Below are 19,127 nucleotides of genomic sequence, written 5' to 3' on the forward strand. Positions count from 1 at the left end.
TATCGGAGCCAGGAAGCGAGATGGTGCTGTCAGAGGTGTGCATCTGGAGCTTGGGTTGCTGATGGTTGATGTGGCTGCGGAGGCTGAGGCAGCACTGGAGGCAGATCCACGGACATTCATGAATCTGGGTGGGCCTGTCTTTTGCTCCTCTTTCCCTGGTTGTAAGGGGTGTGGGCAATTTCTGCTGATGGCAAATATTTGTCTGCCTTAGGGTCGACTAAAGGAAATTTGGTGAAATATCTCATTTTCTGTTTCATTACATGACAATAAAAGAAACTTGAATAATTGACTAGATCCTGTGCTAACATTTATCTCGGATGGAAGTGGACAACCTGTTCAACTGAAGGTGACATCAGCTTGTCCTCATGCCATGACCACCTTCTCCAGCACTGGCCACTGGGTAGTGACCAGAGAAGGATTTCCACTTGTTTGTTTATCCTTTTCCAATGAGGTTAAACGTGTCCAACTGTATTACAGGAATAATGTCAACTAATTCCATAAAGGGCTGCATGACTAACAACCTGGATTCGAATCTAGCTCTGTCTGTAAGGAGATTTTCTGCATGGGTTTCCTCCATGTGCTCTGGTTTTCTCCCATTTTTCAAAAAGCGTACAGGGGTCGCAGGTTAATTTGGGTGGCATGGATTCGTAGGCCAGAAGGGCCTGCATGTCGAAATTAAAAATTCAGATCAGTGATTGAAGCAGAGACTATCTCAGCTCAGTCCCATAGCAGGAAGTGTTGGTGTCCACTGAGACACGGAGACAATCCAAACCATGCGCGATACCAAATCAACTGCTTCACATTGATTTTTTTTTAAACTAAATTCCTTATTTTTCTTTCTATTCTAAACTTGCTGCCCCAGCTCTACCTCAAGAACCATGCTGCCTTTCCTCTCAATGATACAGCATGGTAAAAGGCCATTTTGGCCCATGACCCTTGTGTTGTCTAATTACACCCAATTAACCTACAGGCCCTGTACTTTTTAGAGGGTGGAAGGAAACCAGAGAACCCGGGGAAAATGCACCTGGGTCACAGGGAGATCGTACAAACTCCTTACAGACAGTGCAGATTCAAACACGGGTCACTGGCAGTGTAACAGCGCCACAATAACCACTACTCGAGCAGTGCTGATGTGAGTTGGACAGGTACTCAGTGGCTTCCTCTATCAAAAGGTGTGTGGCTCCAGATTCCAGCATCTGCAGTCTCTCGTCGAACCACAGAGAGTCCTGCTAATCTTGGAAAGTTTGACAGCATCTCCAGTTACTCCTCATCTGCCATCAATAGGCAGACATTCCCAGCAGCAATCATGGATCATGATCTGCCAGGCCACTGGAGTCAGAGAAAGAAAATTCCACTTTTATTACGTGGGCTTGCTGCCAATATTTGGGGAATTGCTTTCCACAATTCCATCTGTTTCTCCGCAAAAACAGAGAAGCTGTCACCTTGCCTCTAATGTGCAAAAGGGCTTGTTAATCCTGAGAAATAGGACCACAAAATAAATCAAATGCCATGTTTAAGTCATTACAGCTGTGAGGCAGTTAGTGGCACATGGGAGTCGCATTTCAACTCGTCATGACAGACAGATAATCCTGGAGGGAGGGTGTGATTTCCACCTCCCTGTTAGCCCACACCCCTTTACCTCCATAGAGAAGTACCCCTGGTAAAATATCAGTGTGGAGGAGTGCATTGTGAGGGTGCTTGTGCATTGAATGTATGTGTCCTCAGGAAAGAAAACGGTGATGTTAGAAGGGAGGCCAATGTTTCTCTCACAAGTAATTGCAGGATGCCTGGGGGTGCCCTTGGGGAAATGGCAGTGCTACTTTGACAGTTACTAATGTGAAATAGACAAAGTCATTCCCTAGATGCAATGGAGGTGTCAATAAATCCCTCTGGAACAAACCGTACAGTTCAAGTTTATACATGTACTGCCACTGGTAAAATAAGGACAGGGTTTTTAAACATTCTACTTCTCCAATGTGCCTTTCCCACCGACACCCAAGGGCTTTCCGACTTTGGCTCTTTATACACAAAACATTAATTTCCTGATACAAAAAAATACTGAAATAATGGTTTTGAATGTTTGGATTAGTAAATATTATTCGAGACAATGTTGAATCCTCAACAAGTCATTGTCATCTGTGGAGAGAGAGAGAGTGTTTCAAGTCAGTAGCTTCTGATCACCACCTAATTGATGGTTCCATTAAAAGACTATAAGACATAGGAGCAGAAATAAGCCATTCAGCCCATTGAATCTGTCCTGCCATTTACTAATGAGCTGATCCATTTTCCCATTCAGCCCCACTGTCCAGCCTTCTCCCCGTAACCTTTGATGCCCTGGCTAATCCAGAACCTATCCATCTCTGTCTCAAGTACACCCAATGACTTGGCCTCTACCACCACCTGTGGCAAAAAAATTCCCATGATTCACCACTCTCTGGCTAAAAGAAATTCCTCTGCATCTCTGTTCCAAGCAAACACCTTTCAATCCTGAAGTTGTGACCTCTTATCCTAGACTCTCCCAGCATGGGTAACAACATTATGACCTCTACTCTGCCCATGCCTTCAAACATTCAAAGTGTTTCAGTGAAATTCCCTCCTCATTCTCCTAAATTCCAATGAGAACACCCCAAGAGCTGTCAACTGTTCCTTATATGATAACCCTTTAATTCCCAGAATCATTCTTAAGAAACTTCTCTGCACCCTTTCCAACATCAGCACATCATTTCTTAAATGTGGAGCCCAAAACTGCTCATACTCCATGTGAGGTCTCCCAACCCAAAATGTTAACTCTTTTCTCCAAATAATATGTCTTTGACTATTCAACGCAATTTTAGTATTTTTTTTAATTTTGGGTTTCCATCATCTGCAGTGGTTTGCTTTTGCTGCAACATCATTAAAATACAAACTAGAATACTGATAAATTCAAGAATTATTGGCTAACTTGACTCAATTGGTCTCATTCTAACATTGGAGTTGAAAGGAAATGAACCATTGCCCCATATTTGAGCAGCTGATTAAACAGATACATTACTATTGTCCAAAGTGTTCTGGATTTTCAAAGTTCTTTATCTTGAAAAATACGCGTAACCAGAAGTAGTCAACCTTATTTCACAGATATTAAAGATAGTCTATAAAGTATGCAATGTTGGTTTGGATTACATTAAAATTAAAATTAAAATATCTATTTATGGATTAAATGAAAGAACAAGATTTTTAAAAATCTTACATTGAAAGCTCGAACAGGAAAATATAAATTGTCACCTTTGTCACAAATGGTCTCCCAGGATTCATGGTTAATACATTTTTTCATGATTTCTCCTGTGCTGAACGTACAGATACATTCTGATCCAGTGCTCTGCTGCATTCATCGAAGAAATAATGGTTTATCCATTTGCCTTGATAATATGGGCTTGTAGGCAATTTGATGGGAAAGGAAACATTAAAATTGTCATTCAAGTTAACCATCATACCATGTGCACACACACATGCACACATCCGCATGTGCACACAATTGCACACGTCAACATTTACCCCAATGAGAAGTCACCAAATAACCTTATCTCACCCCTTTCCTTTTAACCTTCTGAAGTCTTTCATTGACCCACTTTGTAAACAGATTGGCTGGAATGTGTGTTATGTGCAATCTGACCTCACTTGCTATTCCACCAATGGATATTAATAGATGCCATGTTTTACATGCCCCAGTAGACAATACTTCCCTGGTGGTTGTCCTGAGATAATTGGACCCCAAACCTGGAATCTCCTCCCTCAACTAATAATCCTCTCCATCCTCCACTTGACTCGAAAAGCCCCCTGAAAACCAATCTCTTGGACCAATCTTTGGTTGTTTCCTTGAGCTACCCAAGTCTCCTTCCTTTCTTCCTCTTTAAAGTGACTTTAGACATATTCTAAATTCAACAAGTTGTTGCTGTTCAATTGGATAGCAACCTACAGATTCAGACACACTCTGGAATGTAACTTTCCTATGGAAAATATAAACCAACATGATTTTCTCATAAATGTTTTCTTTGTTTTTACAAATTTACAAATGTTTTGAATCTTTCACAATGATCTTTGAGGAACTGGTGTATATGCCCCCACTCAAATCTTGGCTTTTATTATGAACATTTGTGTCATTATTTAAAAAGAAATTCAGACATTGCCTGTCTCCTGTGGTCCCTCAACCTTGTCAGCTCCATCAGTTTTCAAAGCCACACCTTGTTCAACCCAATCTTTCTGCTTCTCCCTGACGGTCTCTGCACTGTGAAACATCCTGAGAGCCATCCCTGAATAGGAGCACCAAAGTGGGTGACAGATGGTAACATATATTCACTCCAGCTGCTTCAGTGCGTGGCAAGAATTGACTACTATTTCCCTAATTATTAAAATGTCGCCCTTCAAGTTCCCTGCTGAAATCATAGGGCAATCCATGAAAGCAGCTGCTCACAGTTTGGTCTGCTATTGGCAGTGCTACAGTTAGACCCAGTATCCCTGAGTTAGGAAAGGATAGGAATTGTCAGGAATCCTGTTTCTTAGCATATATTCATATGTTCTCCAGTCTATATATTGGTCGACACACATCAAGAGTCAAAGGGCCTGGTCTGTACTAGAATGTTATACATTCATGGACAGTAGGAGGTCATTTGGTCTATTGTCTCTATATCTATTGAGGCCTAGATAAATAGAGAGCCAGTGTTGTCCAGAGTAAGGGTGTCCAAAACTAGAGGGCATGTTTAAGGTGAAAGGGTACAGGCTTAAATGGCTTCTAAGGAATGCAGTTTTCACAAAGAGTAGTGTCTTGAATGAGATGCTAGAGGAAGAGGTGGAGACAGGAACAGAAATGTAATTTAGGAGACATCAGGGACAAGAAGAAAAATGAGCCTAGCTGGAGATGTAATGAGAGAGTTACATACACATAAGCAGAAGATATATATGCACCAGAATGCGTTCTTCCTAGTGGCAAACCACAATAGTATACAGAATATTCACAGTTAGTACAAGAAAAATTGTGGATTTTCAATCGTGCAGACACAAGAAGAGGACATAAAACTGAAGACGCATCTTTCTGAAGGCAGCTGGGAATAGCATAGATAGGCACGATGGGCAAAGGGTATGTCTTCATGCTAGCTCATGTCTAGCTCTCAGGGCATTGCCATCTGTCTGATTCACTCACTGATTTCCCTGCAATCTATACTGAATGCATGCCTATCAATTTCCCCCTTGATTCCCCTCCCACCCTCCTACACCATGGGTTATTCCTCTCCCACCCTCCTACACCATGGGTTATTAGGATGCTGATTGAAACTGGAGCACATGAGGGAAACCCATGCAGTCACAGGAGCATGCAAACTCCACACAGAGAGCACCAGAGCTCAGGTTCAACTCCAGTCATTGGAGGTGAATGACAACAGCACTACATGCTGAGCCACAGTGCAACCTGAGCAAGATCGCTGTAAACATCTCTGATTCCAAGTGGCCACATTCATGCAGAAAGACAGAGCAAGATATCCTTCCCCAACCAATGATGCTAAAACCCACATGGCAGTTTTCCCTGTCCAAGGTATTTTATATGGGAGGTCAAGCCTTTGTGAAGCATGGAGCACCTGAGTCTCTGCTAAAGGTATGTAAAATCCAAACATGACCAGGGGAAGTTGCACCTTAACCTAACTGTCTAATCACCCTGCTTCATCAGCAGATCTAGATCTCACATACCCTTCATTAGCCATTTCAAGACCTTGGTAGTTCAAGTTCATTGTTGGGTGTATCCAACGTAAAATGAAAAAATTCAATTTGCATACTATTCGGCAAGACAACCTATACATAAATACAGCAAATAAAACACAGTGAAAGGTGCAGATTTGCAAAGAGAGATCAGTTGGAATGGAGCAAGGGCAACACTATGTCACTAATGTGAGGTTCGGTCAGGAATCTGATAACAATAGGAAAGAAGCTGTCCTTGAATCTGGTTGCTGAATTTTATACCTATGAATCGTCTTCCTGATGGGAGGATGGTGTGCCTTTTTTAGAATAAGAAAGAAAAGGAGGATTATTGGTTACAAATTATTTCAATGCACCAAAAAGGATGGCAAACATTGAGAATTCCATGTGCAGACACCGTGGTTGAAGTAAAAACGCAACGCTGGAGAAACTCAGCAGGTCAAACAGTGAACTTTATACAGTGATGATAAAGATAGAGAACTGACATTTCAGGCTTGAGCCCTTCATCAAGGTACGAGCAAAATGTTGGGAGGTGCCTCTGAATAACAAAGAGAATCCCAAATCCTATGTGGTGTAGTTTCATGATTGAATATGTAAAAACCTAAAATTAGCACGATTTTGATCATGAGCTGAGTAACATTTGGCTTTCAAACCAAACTGAATTCACATATTGAGGGAGTCTAGTACAACTAAAAGTGAAGGCAGTGGAATTTTCTGCCAACTACCCAGCCAGCCTGAGGCCAGTTATGCAAATCCATTTCAGTCATTAACAGGGAGAGTCTTTCTCAGGAGTTATGTTCAAAATATCTCTGTGATATTTAATGTTGGCTGTTTTAGTGTAAAGCAGAAACACAAACCATGCTCTGGAATCTGCATTTGGCATTTGAGTTCCTCCTCGGATTAGTCATGACAGAGAACAAACAGGCTCGTGGTACATCAACACTTCACCTGAATGTGCAAACAAATGAATGTTCAACAAATTCAAACAGAGAGAGGAGCCGAAGAGGGCTGCAAAATCCTTTGCTTTAAGCCTGTTTGTATCAATGAAAAGCACGTGGTAAAACACTATGAACTGCCTGGTTATTTTAGACATTTCAAAACATTTGGAATATTTTTGGCCAAACCATCATGGACCTCTATACAACCAGATTACTTGACAAATGAAATAATATAACTAAAGGGTCCTACCAAGATGCTGAATTGTCATCTACCTGCCAGAGCAGCCAAGATCATATGGAAAGCAGTAACAATTGCAAACAGTCCCCCTGTTCTTCCAATTATGTCTCCTACAATTTACTATTTATTATTCATGTTCTTGAAGCTAATGTGGCTTTGGTAAACATCATTTTGCAGCACCTTCAGTAATAGTGAACCTCTTAGTCAGCTTGGATACAATAAACTCTTGATGCATTACAAGACTGTTTATATCTGCAAAATTCTTTATCCAGATGGCATCACTTCTCTACATAACAATTCATAGAAAAGGTTTTATTCAAAACAAGTGCCTTTGAAATGGTAGGTGGAAGAAGCTTCTGAAATGATAGGTGGAATAGTGACAGATAGGCAGAGCTTGAGGAGATTATCCTGTCCAAAAATATGTTGGTCCAACCTTTACAGAAAACAGTGAGGAAAAATGCTGTTACCCCTGAAATTGGTGTGTGATAATGAGAGTGTTATTACAACCAGCTCCTTAAACAATCAACAACAGTTGTTTAGCCCATGCACACAGAGTCAGGACATCCAGAACCGCTGGAAGACCATCAACTTGGTGAAAGACGCATTTTGGTCTGCCTGAAACCCGTTGATCTTTCAGTCCATGGAGATGTCATTGAGGGAATGTTGGCAACTGCCAAGAGTACGTGCTGAGGGTCGCACAGAGGCCTGGTATAGCCAACTCAAGGGCGCTGTGGGGAAGGACCACAATCTAGAGTCCTCCCATTACTGGGCCTTGAGGGGCTAAGATCCAGGGGTTCCTCAAACAACGGGGGGTGGGGTATGGTGAGTGGGGAAAGATGTGGCAAGGTGCCTTAGGGGTGTTAATAGTGCATTTAGAAAACAAATGTAACAACGTACATTGATGGAAATGTATAGATATGATTGACACTATGGGTGTGAAAAGACTTTGAACAGTTTTCTCTTTTGTAGATAATTTATTATGATTAAAGTCTATTTTGGGTTAAAATGAAAGGTTGGCTGGCCCCGAAACTTCCAGTACACTGAGCTGTCAGTGAGGGAATGCCGCTGACTGGCACATCCCAGGATTGAAGAGTACGTGCTGAGGGATGCACTGAGACCAACGCAAGGGCATTGTGGGCAAGGACCACAGTCTTGTCATTCAGGGACCGAGACCAAAGGGGAAGCCCCTCAAACAATGGGGGAGGGAGGGAGAAATAACAACAAAGGGCGAAGAGGTGATGGAATATATGTATATTAATTTAATACTAAGGATGTAATGGACTTTTCCTTATGTATATTTTTATTGTGATTAAAGCTTATTCTTTGGAAAGCATTCCAGCATTCCTGTGCAGCCCTGGATGTTGAATCAAGGTTCATGGCAACACCTGAAAGAAAGAAAGTTTTAAATTGATGTAGACTATTTATCCTTGTTATACAGGAGTCCATTCAGCCCATCATTAATGCCAGCTACCAGCCAACCGGTTTCATTCTCCCTCATTATTTTCTTATGAATCTACATCCTAAACTCTCTCTTTCTCACTCACATACAAACCCATCAGCATGTTTTGCCGTTCATAGGAAATAATTAACATCAAGTCAAGTCAAGTCTATTGCCATCTGATTGTACAAGTACAACCCGACGGAACAGCGTTCTCCGAACCTCGGTGTAAAACATGCAGACACACAGCTGGACATACAACATATACAGACAATAGTACATATAAGGAGGACAAGAATTCATATAATAAATAAATAAATATTGTTTCGTCAATAGTAGAGTCTCGGATGGTCAGTGCGAGCCGTTCCTTTGGTCATTCAGCGTTCTCACTGCCTACATGTGGGAAGAAGCTGTTTCCCAGCCTGGTGGTGCTGGCTCTGATACTCCTGTATCTCTTCCCCGATGGGAGCAGCTGAAAGATGCTGTGTGTGGGGTGGAAGGGGTCCTCAATGATTTTACATGCCCTCTTCAGACAACGATCCTGGTAGATCACTTCGACAGGGGAGAGGGAGACTCCAGTGATCCTCTCTGGGGATTGACCTCTCATCCATTTCTCTGCGGCAACCATACCGTACCTTGATGCAGCCGGCCAGGACGCTCTCGATAGAGCTCCTATAGTAAGAGAATGGAGTCACTCTAAGATCCCTGCTAGTGCGGCGGACAGAACTGAGGCACTCAATGAAACGATGTCCCAGTCTGCGTTCAGTCTATCTGACGTAGAGGAGACCACAACGGGAGCAACACTTCACTTGCGAATCTGAAGGAGCATTCAGTGCTCCTGTTGTGGACCTCCTATGGACACTACAAGAGCTGTTGACTTCCTCCAGCATTTTTGTGTCCACTCACACAGAAAATGGTGCAATAACAACAAATTTACAAATAATTAAGACAATAGTGTTACAGTCAAATTGTGTAAAGAAGAAAGTAGTTAAAATATCAGTGCATCTTTTGCCAGTGTGAGATCCATTTAAGACCACAAGAAGTACAGTAGGAGTTCGAAGAGGCTCTTCAATCAGGAAAGAGACTGTTTTCTAATCTGGAGGTTTGTGTTTTCAAGCATGTGTATTTTCTGCTTGATGAAGTAGGGAAAAGAGAGTGTGACCACGGTGGGATGGGCCCTTTAATTTTTTTTAGCAGCTTTCCTAAGACAGTGGAAGATATAGACAGAGTCACTGGTGGCTCGGTGGGTTTGTGGGATGGCTTGATCTGCATTTACAACTCTCTGCAGGTTCAGATTTATTGTCATCACATAAAACTCAGAGATTCCAGCAGGTGAGGCACATTTACCATTTTTTGGTGGTGCAAAAAAAAGTATTCACAATGTACATGTGTAAACAAATAAAGAAATGTGGACAAAATGACTGTGCAACACAGAGAGGAAAAAAAATCAATAAAGTGCACAAATAGATCCTTAAATGGTTCCCTGATTGAGTTTGTCGTTGAGGAGTCTGATGTTGGAGGGGGAGCAGCTGTCCTGAACCTGCTGGTGTGAGTCTTGTGGCACCTAGGCCTCTTTTCTGATGGCAGCAACGAGAACAGAACGTGTGCTGGGTGGTGTGGATCCTTGATGATGGCTGTCGCTCTCTGACGGCCGTGTTCCCCGTAGATGTTCTCGATGTGGGGAGGGTTATTGCTTATTAAAGAATTAATCCACATTCTTCCAACTGTTGTTGTAGATTTCCAGAGTGAATGTAATTAAAGTTTTTCCACGTGCATTACTTGGTATGGATTGTCACATTTCTCCTCTTTCCAAAACATAGGATGTTTCTTGATATGAAAAATAACAATGAACAATCATATAATTGCAAGATGGAGTAAAATTAATGGTCAAATTGGGGAAGGGGGACGGGGGGGAAGGGTCTTTGACCTAAAACACCCCTGCCTCAGAATATGTTAATTCCATTAACAATTGATAATAAAATCCTGGACACTTGGTCCCAGAGAGGGGTCAAGAGTATTGAGGATTGTTATGAACGGGGACAATTTATGACATTTGATATAATTAAGGATAATTATGGAGTTTTAAATACATATTTTTTCTGCTATCTTCAGTTAAGATCTTATTTAAGGGACAAATTAGGTCCAGCACTGACCTTACTACAGTGGAGCGAAATAAAGACTTTGGTTCGAAAGGGGAGCACCAAAATGAGTTCCTTACTTCAGGCGGGAACCCCTAAACAAGGGCTTGATAAATCAAGACAAAGGTGGGAATCAGATTTGGGTACTGAAATTGATTCATTTTGACTTATGGTGGGACATCATGATAAACACCATTAATGTAAGGTATCACCTGGTCCAATATAACTTCTTGCAACAGCTATACCTCACTCCACAAAATTTACATGAATTCAAATCAGAAAATATCAAACCAATGTTTTCAATGTGGTGAAGGAATAGGTACTTTCTTGCATTCAACTTGGTCTTGCCCTAAAGTGACAATTTTCAGGGAAGATCTGGAAAAAATTACTGGAATTCAATATCCTCAGGTACCTGAATTATTTTTATTGGGGAATTTAGAAGACACAAGACCTAGAATGAGGCTGTCTAATATCAATTAAAATTCATTAAGCTGGCTTTAGCAGTGGCCAGGAAATGCATAGCAGTTACTTGGAAATTTGATTCCCAACTAGGTTTAGCCCGCTGGAAGATGGAAATGCCTAATTGTGTTCCCCTGGAGAAGATCACCGATAACCTCAAATGTATTTTTAAGAATATAGAATTCATACCCAAGGTACATCAGGGTAAATTTTTAATGATTCCCCCCTCCTGTCTCTCCTGCCTCCTCCCCCCCCCCCCCCAACCAGGTGCTCGCAATGCCGAGGACCCTAGGTAAGTCTGGTTATTTGTCCTTCGATGGGAGTGGGGTTTATCCGACGTGAGACCAATCTTTTCCTTTTCTTATTCTTTTTCTTTTCTTACTTTTTCTTCTTGTTTCTTGGGGGGGGGGGGTGGTGGGGTCCTCTTATTTTGTTCTTCTTTCTCTCTATTATCTTTCTATTCTCTTTTCCTCCCTTAGGTCCAATGTGGACTGAATTTGCATTTCTGTCGTATTATTCTTTATAATAATTGAATCATGTGGACTCTTCTTATTTTCCTCGCATTCTTCAATATCGATATGTGGGTCGATATCTGTATTATTTTGTTAATATGAATATTGATGTTTTGATTATTCTTCATTTTAACTGCATGTTGATTGAAAATTCTCAAAATAAAATATTCAAAAATAAACAATGAACAATTCAAATATAATGTGATGGGCAATTTTTATCTCCAGTTTCATGAATAGTTTTTCATGCAATGTGCTTTTTTGTATGTCTCAGTCATTCTATTAAATATTCCATTAAATGCAAAACCTGTACATGTTTAGCACCTCCATCATTATCTTCATTCAAAAAGCTGTTAAACTGGTGGCAAGTACTATACATTTAGAACTGTTTATATACTGGAGCTTTAAACCCCAATTAAATAACAGTAATTTAATACATAAATCAGATTTGCTATCAAGCTGCACAATTCCCAGGACATTTAAATAAGTGCTGTGTTCTTTGTTTTCTCCCCTTAATACCATGGGCTCCCTGCTGGGACTGTATTTACTTACACTTTCTTGTGATTTCCAGGTTGATGGATGTAATGGATGGCACCCTTCTAATCCGTTCTTGGGGCTGCAACAATATCAGACATAAATGCCTGACTCTGCAAGGGACACTTTCCTGCGTGCCGAATTTCTTGGGTAAACATATTTTCGTGAAGGAGCAATTTGTACTTAAGTTATTAATCTTTGAGCAAAATAAGAATGCTAGAAACATTGCTATAGTATAAATTCATCCCTTTTGTGATTATTTCACTTTCCTATTATCCCAGTTTTCAGTTTTATTATTTGCACTCAGTGCCTGTGGCTTGAATACAAAGCTGACAGGTTAGCCTGACCTGCTGGACATTTCCAGCATTCTACATTTAATATGCTATCAATAGGCTTTGTTTGTTATCCAATAGAACAAAACCATCATCAGCCTGAAACAGGCAAAGAATTGCTCCAGGAACTCAGCAGGTCAGACAGCATCTGTGAGGAGAAATGGCCGGTCAGTGTTTCAGATCTGAACCTCTGATGGAGACTCGAATCTGGTTGACCACTTCTACCCCTGGATGCTGCCTCGTTTTCAGAGTTCATCCATCAGGTTCTTTGTCTGTTCAAGGTTCCAGCATCTGCAGCTCTTGTGTTTCTCATCATAAGTCCAACCTTGACATCAATTGTTCACTAACACATTGCATATACACATTTGCACTTTTGTACTGTATATGCATTAGCACACATGCAGGTAATGTATGTGTGGGTATTTAAGATGTTGGAATCAATAGTATGGCCATGTTAACCTTACCCAAGTTATTTTTAAATACCGTATATATCGACATATAAGGCGGAACTTGAACCTTGAAAATGTAATCCAAAACCAAGTATAAAATTCAAACCTTAATATCCTGTGGTTTAGGTAGCCCCTACGGCAATGGCAAACAGCATAAAGCACTCACATAACTCCTACAGTCCTACCAATAAATATTTTTCTACTGAAATTTACGTTTGAGAAGCTGGATTAATAGTAATGTCATATTAAAACAATAAAAATTATTATAAATTTGTCAAACATACCTTAAAATAACAGCGCAGCTAGCAGTCACCATCTGCAACTGCTGACAAACAGTAAACAACCAACCAGGATCTTTCAGTGTACTTTATGTCAACTTATATAATATATTACAGTAAATCAGAAACTTTTGATGCATATTATGGTAGTGAATTGACAGCACTTTGCCATTACTTGAAATTAATTGGCTAAATTTTAAATAACCAAAACTGTGTTGCTTAGTAGTATACTCAACAGCATCACTCCACTGGTCAATGGGATGGGTGGTTAAGGACGACTGGGACAGTAGCTCACTGCCACCTTATACATCTATATTTTAAGTGGGAGTCATCTTATACACCCAGTCACCCAATACACTGACATATACAGTTTAGGTGTACCCATTTTACAAATACTCAAATTACGAAGAAATTATAATGGGTTTTCACTTTGACGAAGATTGCCTCCAGTAGTCGTCAATGGGCCTTCACTTTAGGAATTTTTGCCTTACAAATGGTTTCTCAGGGATGCTCTACCTTCGTAAAGTTGGTTAAACCTGTAATCTAAAACACTAAATCTATTCTAAGTACCATGAATAAAAAAGAGCATAAGTTTCTGTAAAGCTTCTCAACTTTAATTGTAACATGCTTATTCTTTTGCAAAGAGTTGTTGGCAAGCCACTTGGGTATGCACAGTTAGCATAACACTTTAACAATACCACCAACCAGAGTTCGAATCGGCTGCTGTCTTCAAGGAGTTCTTCCCGTGACCATGTGGGTTTCCTCTGGGTGCTCCAGCTTCCTGTCATCTTCCAAAGGCATATGGGGGGTCAGTGGGTTAATTGGTCACAGGTTTTATTTGGCTTGTGGGCTGACAGGGCCTATAAATGTTCTGTATCTCTGAAATGAAAAAAAAACATGAAAATTAAAAATTAACTATTGTAAGAAAGTCCCTTTACTTCATTTTAGCTGCAGGAATATTCATAAATGTCTGAATTCAATAAAATCAACGAGAATGCAAATGGGTTCTGTACTGTCTGAAGTGTTGATGACCTACAAAGAACAAGTTGGCCCTGGGTCCAGATATAGGTTTTCGGCAGGTGTAGCCTGTAAAAATGATTTTAGTCAATCTGGGCAGAGAAGAGGCATGAAATCAGCCACTATTGCTTTATCATTTCTGAATTGTGAATATCAGATGTGAGCAAGATCAATTAACTGTAACGCCCTTCGTTGTCAAGTCTGCTGATTCTGTGCAGGGGTGGATTTCCAATGAGGCAGGGTGAGACAATACTCATCATGCCCAGTAATTTGCTGATGCTGTGAGGTGTGGATGAAAGCAAGCTCATTCATCAATGTCACAACATCCACTGTCAAATGAAATACTGCAGTTCCATCCCCATGCACATAGCTGGAGCAGATGTGGGACCAAAGTGCTACAGAACTGTAGCCTCAGCAAGGCAGGAGAACATTGAAAAAATATTCAAAGCAGTTGAGAATATGGATATTGAATTCACTCATAATTACCATCAGGAATGAATAAACCACAGTTCTTCGCACATTGAATTTGCTTCCTGAGTTTGATTTGGAATCACATCCTAAAATTAGCATTACTCAAAATCTTCCGACATTTTTGGTTATGATTTCTTGTGGAATGTATTCAATGTATTCAAATTGCAATCAGCTTGGGAGTCTGGATTAGTCCTCGGGTAAACTTCATTAAGGATTAGCACCACGGAGCGGTACTGTTAGCAAGGTCATTAGTGCAACCCTATTACAGTTGCTAGTGGCCTGGGTTGGAGGCCAGCGCTCTCTGTGAGGAGTCTGTATGTCCTCCACATGTCTGTGAGGTTTCCTCTAGGTGCTCCAGTTCCCCCCCCCCCCCACCCTTGAAAAAACATACAGAGTCAGCAGGTGAATTGGTCACATGGGTGTATTTGGGCAGCGTGGGCGTGTGAGAACAGGAAGGGCCTGTTACTGTGGACTATCTCCAAAAAATTTAAACAAATAACCAGACCTGAAGGCATATCCGTCTTCTAGAATCTGCTGTCTTATCATTATCTATCCTCCATATCCCCCCTCCTCTTAGGTCCAACCCCTCCCCACTAGGGCTTGATTTTTTTTTTTAATTTTCCTGTGTTCAAATCTGAGTAGAACAAAGTAATTTATACCATGAATGACACTGAACCATCCAGTTTTACATGTGAGGATGAAATAACATTGTTGACATTTCTGCACAGTCCCTCTCCACTGCTCCAATCAGTCTGCACAGAAGGCTGGCTCCAAGGGCAACTAATTGCTTTGGTATGAAGCAACACAACTCCACAAAGCATCTGATATTCTGGTCCTGTGTGGGTTGAGAATGGATGCTGGGGCTAAATGCTATGAGGCCACATAGGTCTGATATATTCATAACATTCTCAAACGAGGCCAGGCAATCTGTTTCAAGAGCATCAGTAGCTCAGGCCTAAAATAGGTTGCTAGGGTAACCCAAATATCAGTTCTTTGTTGAAGCCACCCACGGTTAAATCACACTCTTTTACATTTTTTTTCCCTCAATGTTTCACACAAGAACTGATCCATGAAGTAAAACAAAAAAGCTTTTCTGTGGCTGATAGATTTTTATTAAATGATTCTAGCCTCTGTGACAGTAATTGGAAATACATAATATTTTTCACTTACCCAATGTGTAAAGTTGTGTTTGGTAACAAGTGCTATTTCAAACCATTGCACAAAATCATTTCTGGATATAAACAAGAGACTCTATTCCTTCTGAACTGAGTGACACATCCTCATCTATGCACCTACCACAGAGGAGTGGACCTTACTAATGTGAACAATCCAAGCTTCTCATTTCTCCTCAATGTGTAAATTCACCACCTGGCATTGCATTCAGGTGGATAGAACCAGAAGGTTCACAGATTAAATCTTTAGAGTCGTGTATTGGCAGTGTTGAAAGTTTGATGTTCAGTGATCATATTTGCTTGGACTCTTTTGCTCTCCGTGATTCCCTGTACTAAAGGATTAAGTTTAATAATTGTAGGTTCGAATACCAATTCTTAACCACTCCGCCATTTCCATGCTTGGTATTAAAACTGTAAGCACCAGAAACACAGAGTAAACAGTCCGATATCTGAAGAAAGAAAGATAGATTGACATTTTAAGTGTGGGCTTTTCATTTAGACTTAGTACAGATAGATCTTGGATTTCATGGGCACCTTGTTGAAATATCAATGCAATTTGAACTCAGACGCTAGAAACCATGCGTAAATTGATGAAGCAACACTTTATGCTGCAGAAAAATGGATCGGAGGTCAATCCACAGGACCATAAGAGATCACTGCAGCCTCCTCCCACCAAATGAAGTGATCTAACGGGATCATTGTCTGAAGAGGGTGTGCAAAATCTTCCAGCTGCTGCTGTCGGGGAAGAGATACAGGAGGATCAGAGCCAGCACCACCAGGCTGAGGAACCGCTTTCTCCCACAGGCAACGAGAACGCTGAACGACCAAAGGAACGGCTCGCACTCACCATCCAAGAGTCTCATATTCCCTAAACACTAAACACTCAGTCACTTTTAGTGACTGAGCTGGGTTTGTTAAATAAACCAATACATCATCAGCAAATAAATTAATTTTATGCTCCTCATCCAAAACTTTCATACCTTGTATCTGTGTATTTTCTCTTATCAGCTGTGCTAAAGGTTCAATCACTAACACAAACAAAGCTGGTGATAAAGGACAACCTTGACGAGTTGATCGAGTTAACTTAAAGGATTCCGAAATCAAACCATTCGTCAATACTCTAGCTACCGGTTTACTATATAGAGCCCTAATCCAACCAATAAAAAAAGGACCAAACTTAAATTTCTCCAAAACTTTAAACAAAAAATTCCATTCAACTCGATCAAATGCTTTTTCTGCATCTAGGCATATCACCATCGGGTGATCTGAAGATGGTCAAAATCTATTAATCAAACTAATCACGCGCAAAATGTTATCTGAAGCATATCTATTCTTTATAAAACCTGTTTGATCAATATGAATCAACTTAGGTAAAAATTTAGCCAATCTATTTGCTAATATTTTAGCTATTATTTTATAATCTACATTTAACAACGAAATTGGTCTATATGAAGATACTTTCAAAGGATCTCTATCTTTTTTTGGAATTACTGTAATTAAAGCACTAGAACAAGACTCAAGTAATTCATAATGTTCTCCAACTTGATGTAATACACCCCCAAACACTGTAGATAAATCATCATAAAAAAATTTATAAAATTCAACCGAAAATCCATCATCACCAGGTGATTTACCGTTCGGAATTTCCAACATAGCCATTTTAATTTCTGAATCAGTAAATGGTTCTTCTAACTCCTGTATATCTCCATCCTCTAATATCGGTAAATTCAACTGTGATAAAAAAAAGATCAATCGATCCAGTTTCCTGTTTTCCTTCAGATGTATATAACTTTTTATAAAATGAATAAAATTCATCATTAATCTCATGAGGTTTATAAGTAATAAGAGAATTCTGTCTAACAGCATTAATAGTCCTCGAAATCTGTTCTTTCTTTAATTGCCAAGCCAGTACCTTATGTGCTTTCTTTCCCCATTCATAATACCGTTGTTTAGTCCTATTAATCACACATTCAAATTGATAAGATTGCAAAGTATTATATTCCAATTTCAACCTAGATAATTCTATTTTCTGATCTTCTGTAGCATCTTTCTGAAATTCCTTTTCTAACTCATCAATCTGTTTCTCTAATTCAAGACTCTGATTTAATCGATTCTTTTTTATTTTATAAGTATAATTAATTATTTGTCCTCTCAAATAGGCTTTCATAGCATCCCATAATACAAACTTACTTTAAACAGGATTAGAATTTTCTTTCAAAAAAAATTTTGTTTTTTCAAAAAATCAATAAATTCTCTATTTTTTAACAACATTGTATTAAACCTCCAACGATAAGCCACTTGGATTTTTTCAGAAGTTGCATATGTAAAATATAACAAAGAGTGATCTGAAATCACCCTACTTTTATATTCTGCTTGTTGTATTTTCCCTTGTAAGTGTGCCGATACTAAAAAGAAGTCAATCCTTGAAAACAATTCATGTCTAGATGAATAAAAGGAGAAATCTTTCTCTGTCAGATTAAGAAGTCTCCAAATATCTACTAAATTAAGATCTTTCATCAATGCTTGAACCTGAATTGCCATCTTGGATTTCTTAACTTTCTTCGGAGATTTATCTAATAAAGGTATGAAAACACAATTAAAATCACCACCAACTAAAATATTATCATTAGCCTGACCCATACATAAAAATGCATCTGAAATAAATATTTCATCATCTGCATTTGGGGCATAAATATTAAGTAAAGTCCAAAATTCACTAAAAATCTTACAATTCAATTTAAGAATACATCCTTCCTTTTCCTCTATTGACTGTAATTCAAAAGATAAATTTTTATGTATCAAAATTGCTAAACCTTTAGCCCTAGAATTAAATTAAGAAGAATATACATGCCCAACCCAGTCCCTCTTTAATTTCATGCTTTCCTTCACATTCAAATGTGTTTCTTGTAAAAAAGGAATATCAATTTTCATTTTCTTAATATACGCCAAGACTCGCTTACGCTTAACCAAACTGTTTAATCCTTGAACATTAAAAGTAGCAAACCTCAACTTTGACATATCTACTATTATTACTAAATATTAATAGTATCTTTATATAAAAACTCATATCAACGTATATAGGCCCTCCAAAGGAAAAAATCACAAATTAAAAATTAACTAAAATGAAAATAAAAAATAATAAAGAAAAAAAAAGAAAATCCCCCCCAAAAAAAAACTACCAAAAGGTAGTAATCCCCTAAACAAAAATTGGGTGTGGGTCACCCACCAGTGGCTGATGACTAGTAAAGAACTTAGAGCAAATCTCTCCCTCCCCAGCCAAACAATCATTAACATCAAAATATCACAATAACAAAAAAAAGTAAGAAAAAGAAAATTCTTCTTTTCATCCAGAAGATTCCAATCTCGAAGATCCCAGTTCAGAAGGAGTTGGACTCTTTCCATTCCCGTTTTTCCCATTTCTGCCATTTCTTCCGTT

General features: G+C 39.5%; 1 long non-coding RNA gene across 15 annotated transcripts in view; it reads right to left on the minus strand.

Moving 5' to 3' along the window:
• Positions 1 to 5,266: 5,266 nt before the first annotated feature.
• Positions 5,267 to 19,127, minus strand: part of LOC138758795 (uncharacterized) — a 135,620-nt gene continuing 121,759 nt past the window's right edge. For 10 of the 15 annotated variants that reach the window (XR_011354456.1, XR_011354467.1, XR_011354465.1 and 7 more), the window contains one exon: positions 13,105 to 13,910. This is a non-coding gene — a long non-coding RNA (uncharacterized lncRNA). Of the gene's footprint in view, positions 8,280 to 9,615; positions 10,160 to 11,990; positions 12,103 to 13,037; positions 13,079 to 13,104; positions 13,911 to 19,127 lie in introns of those variants that run through there. The other 5 variants (XR_011354464.1, XR_011354461.1, XR_011354459.1 and 2 more) reach the window with 5 other exon arrangements.

The sequence above is a fragment of the Narcine bancroftii genome, chromosome 3 (genome assembly GCF_036971445.1).
Source record: "Narcine bancroftii isolate sNarBan1 chromosome 3, sNarBan1.hap1, whole genome shotgun sequence".
NCBI classification, from domain to species: Eukaryota; Metazoa; Chordata; class Chondrichthyes; order Torpediniformes; family Narcinidae; genus Narcine; species Narcine bancroftii.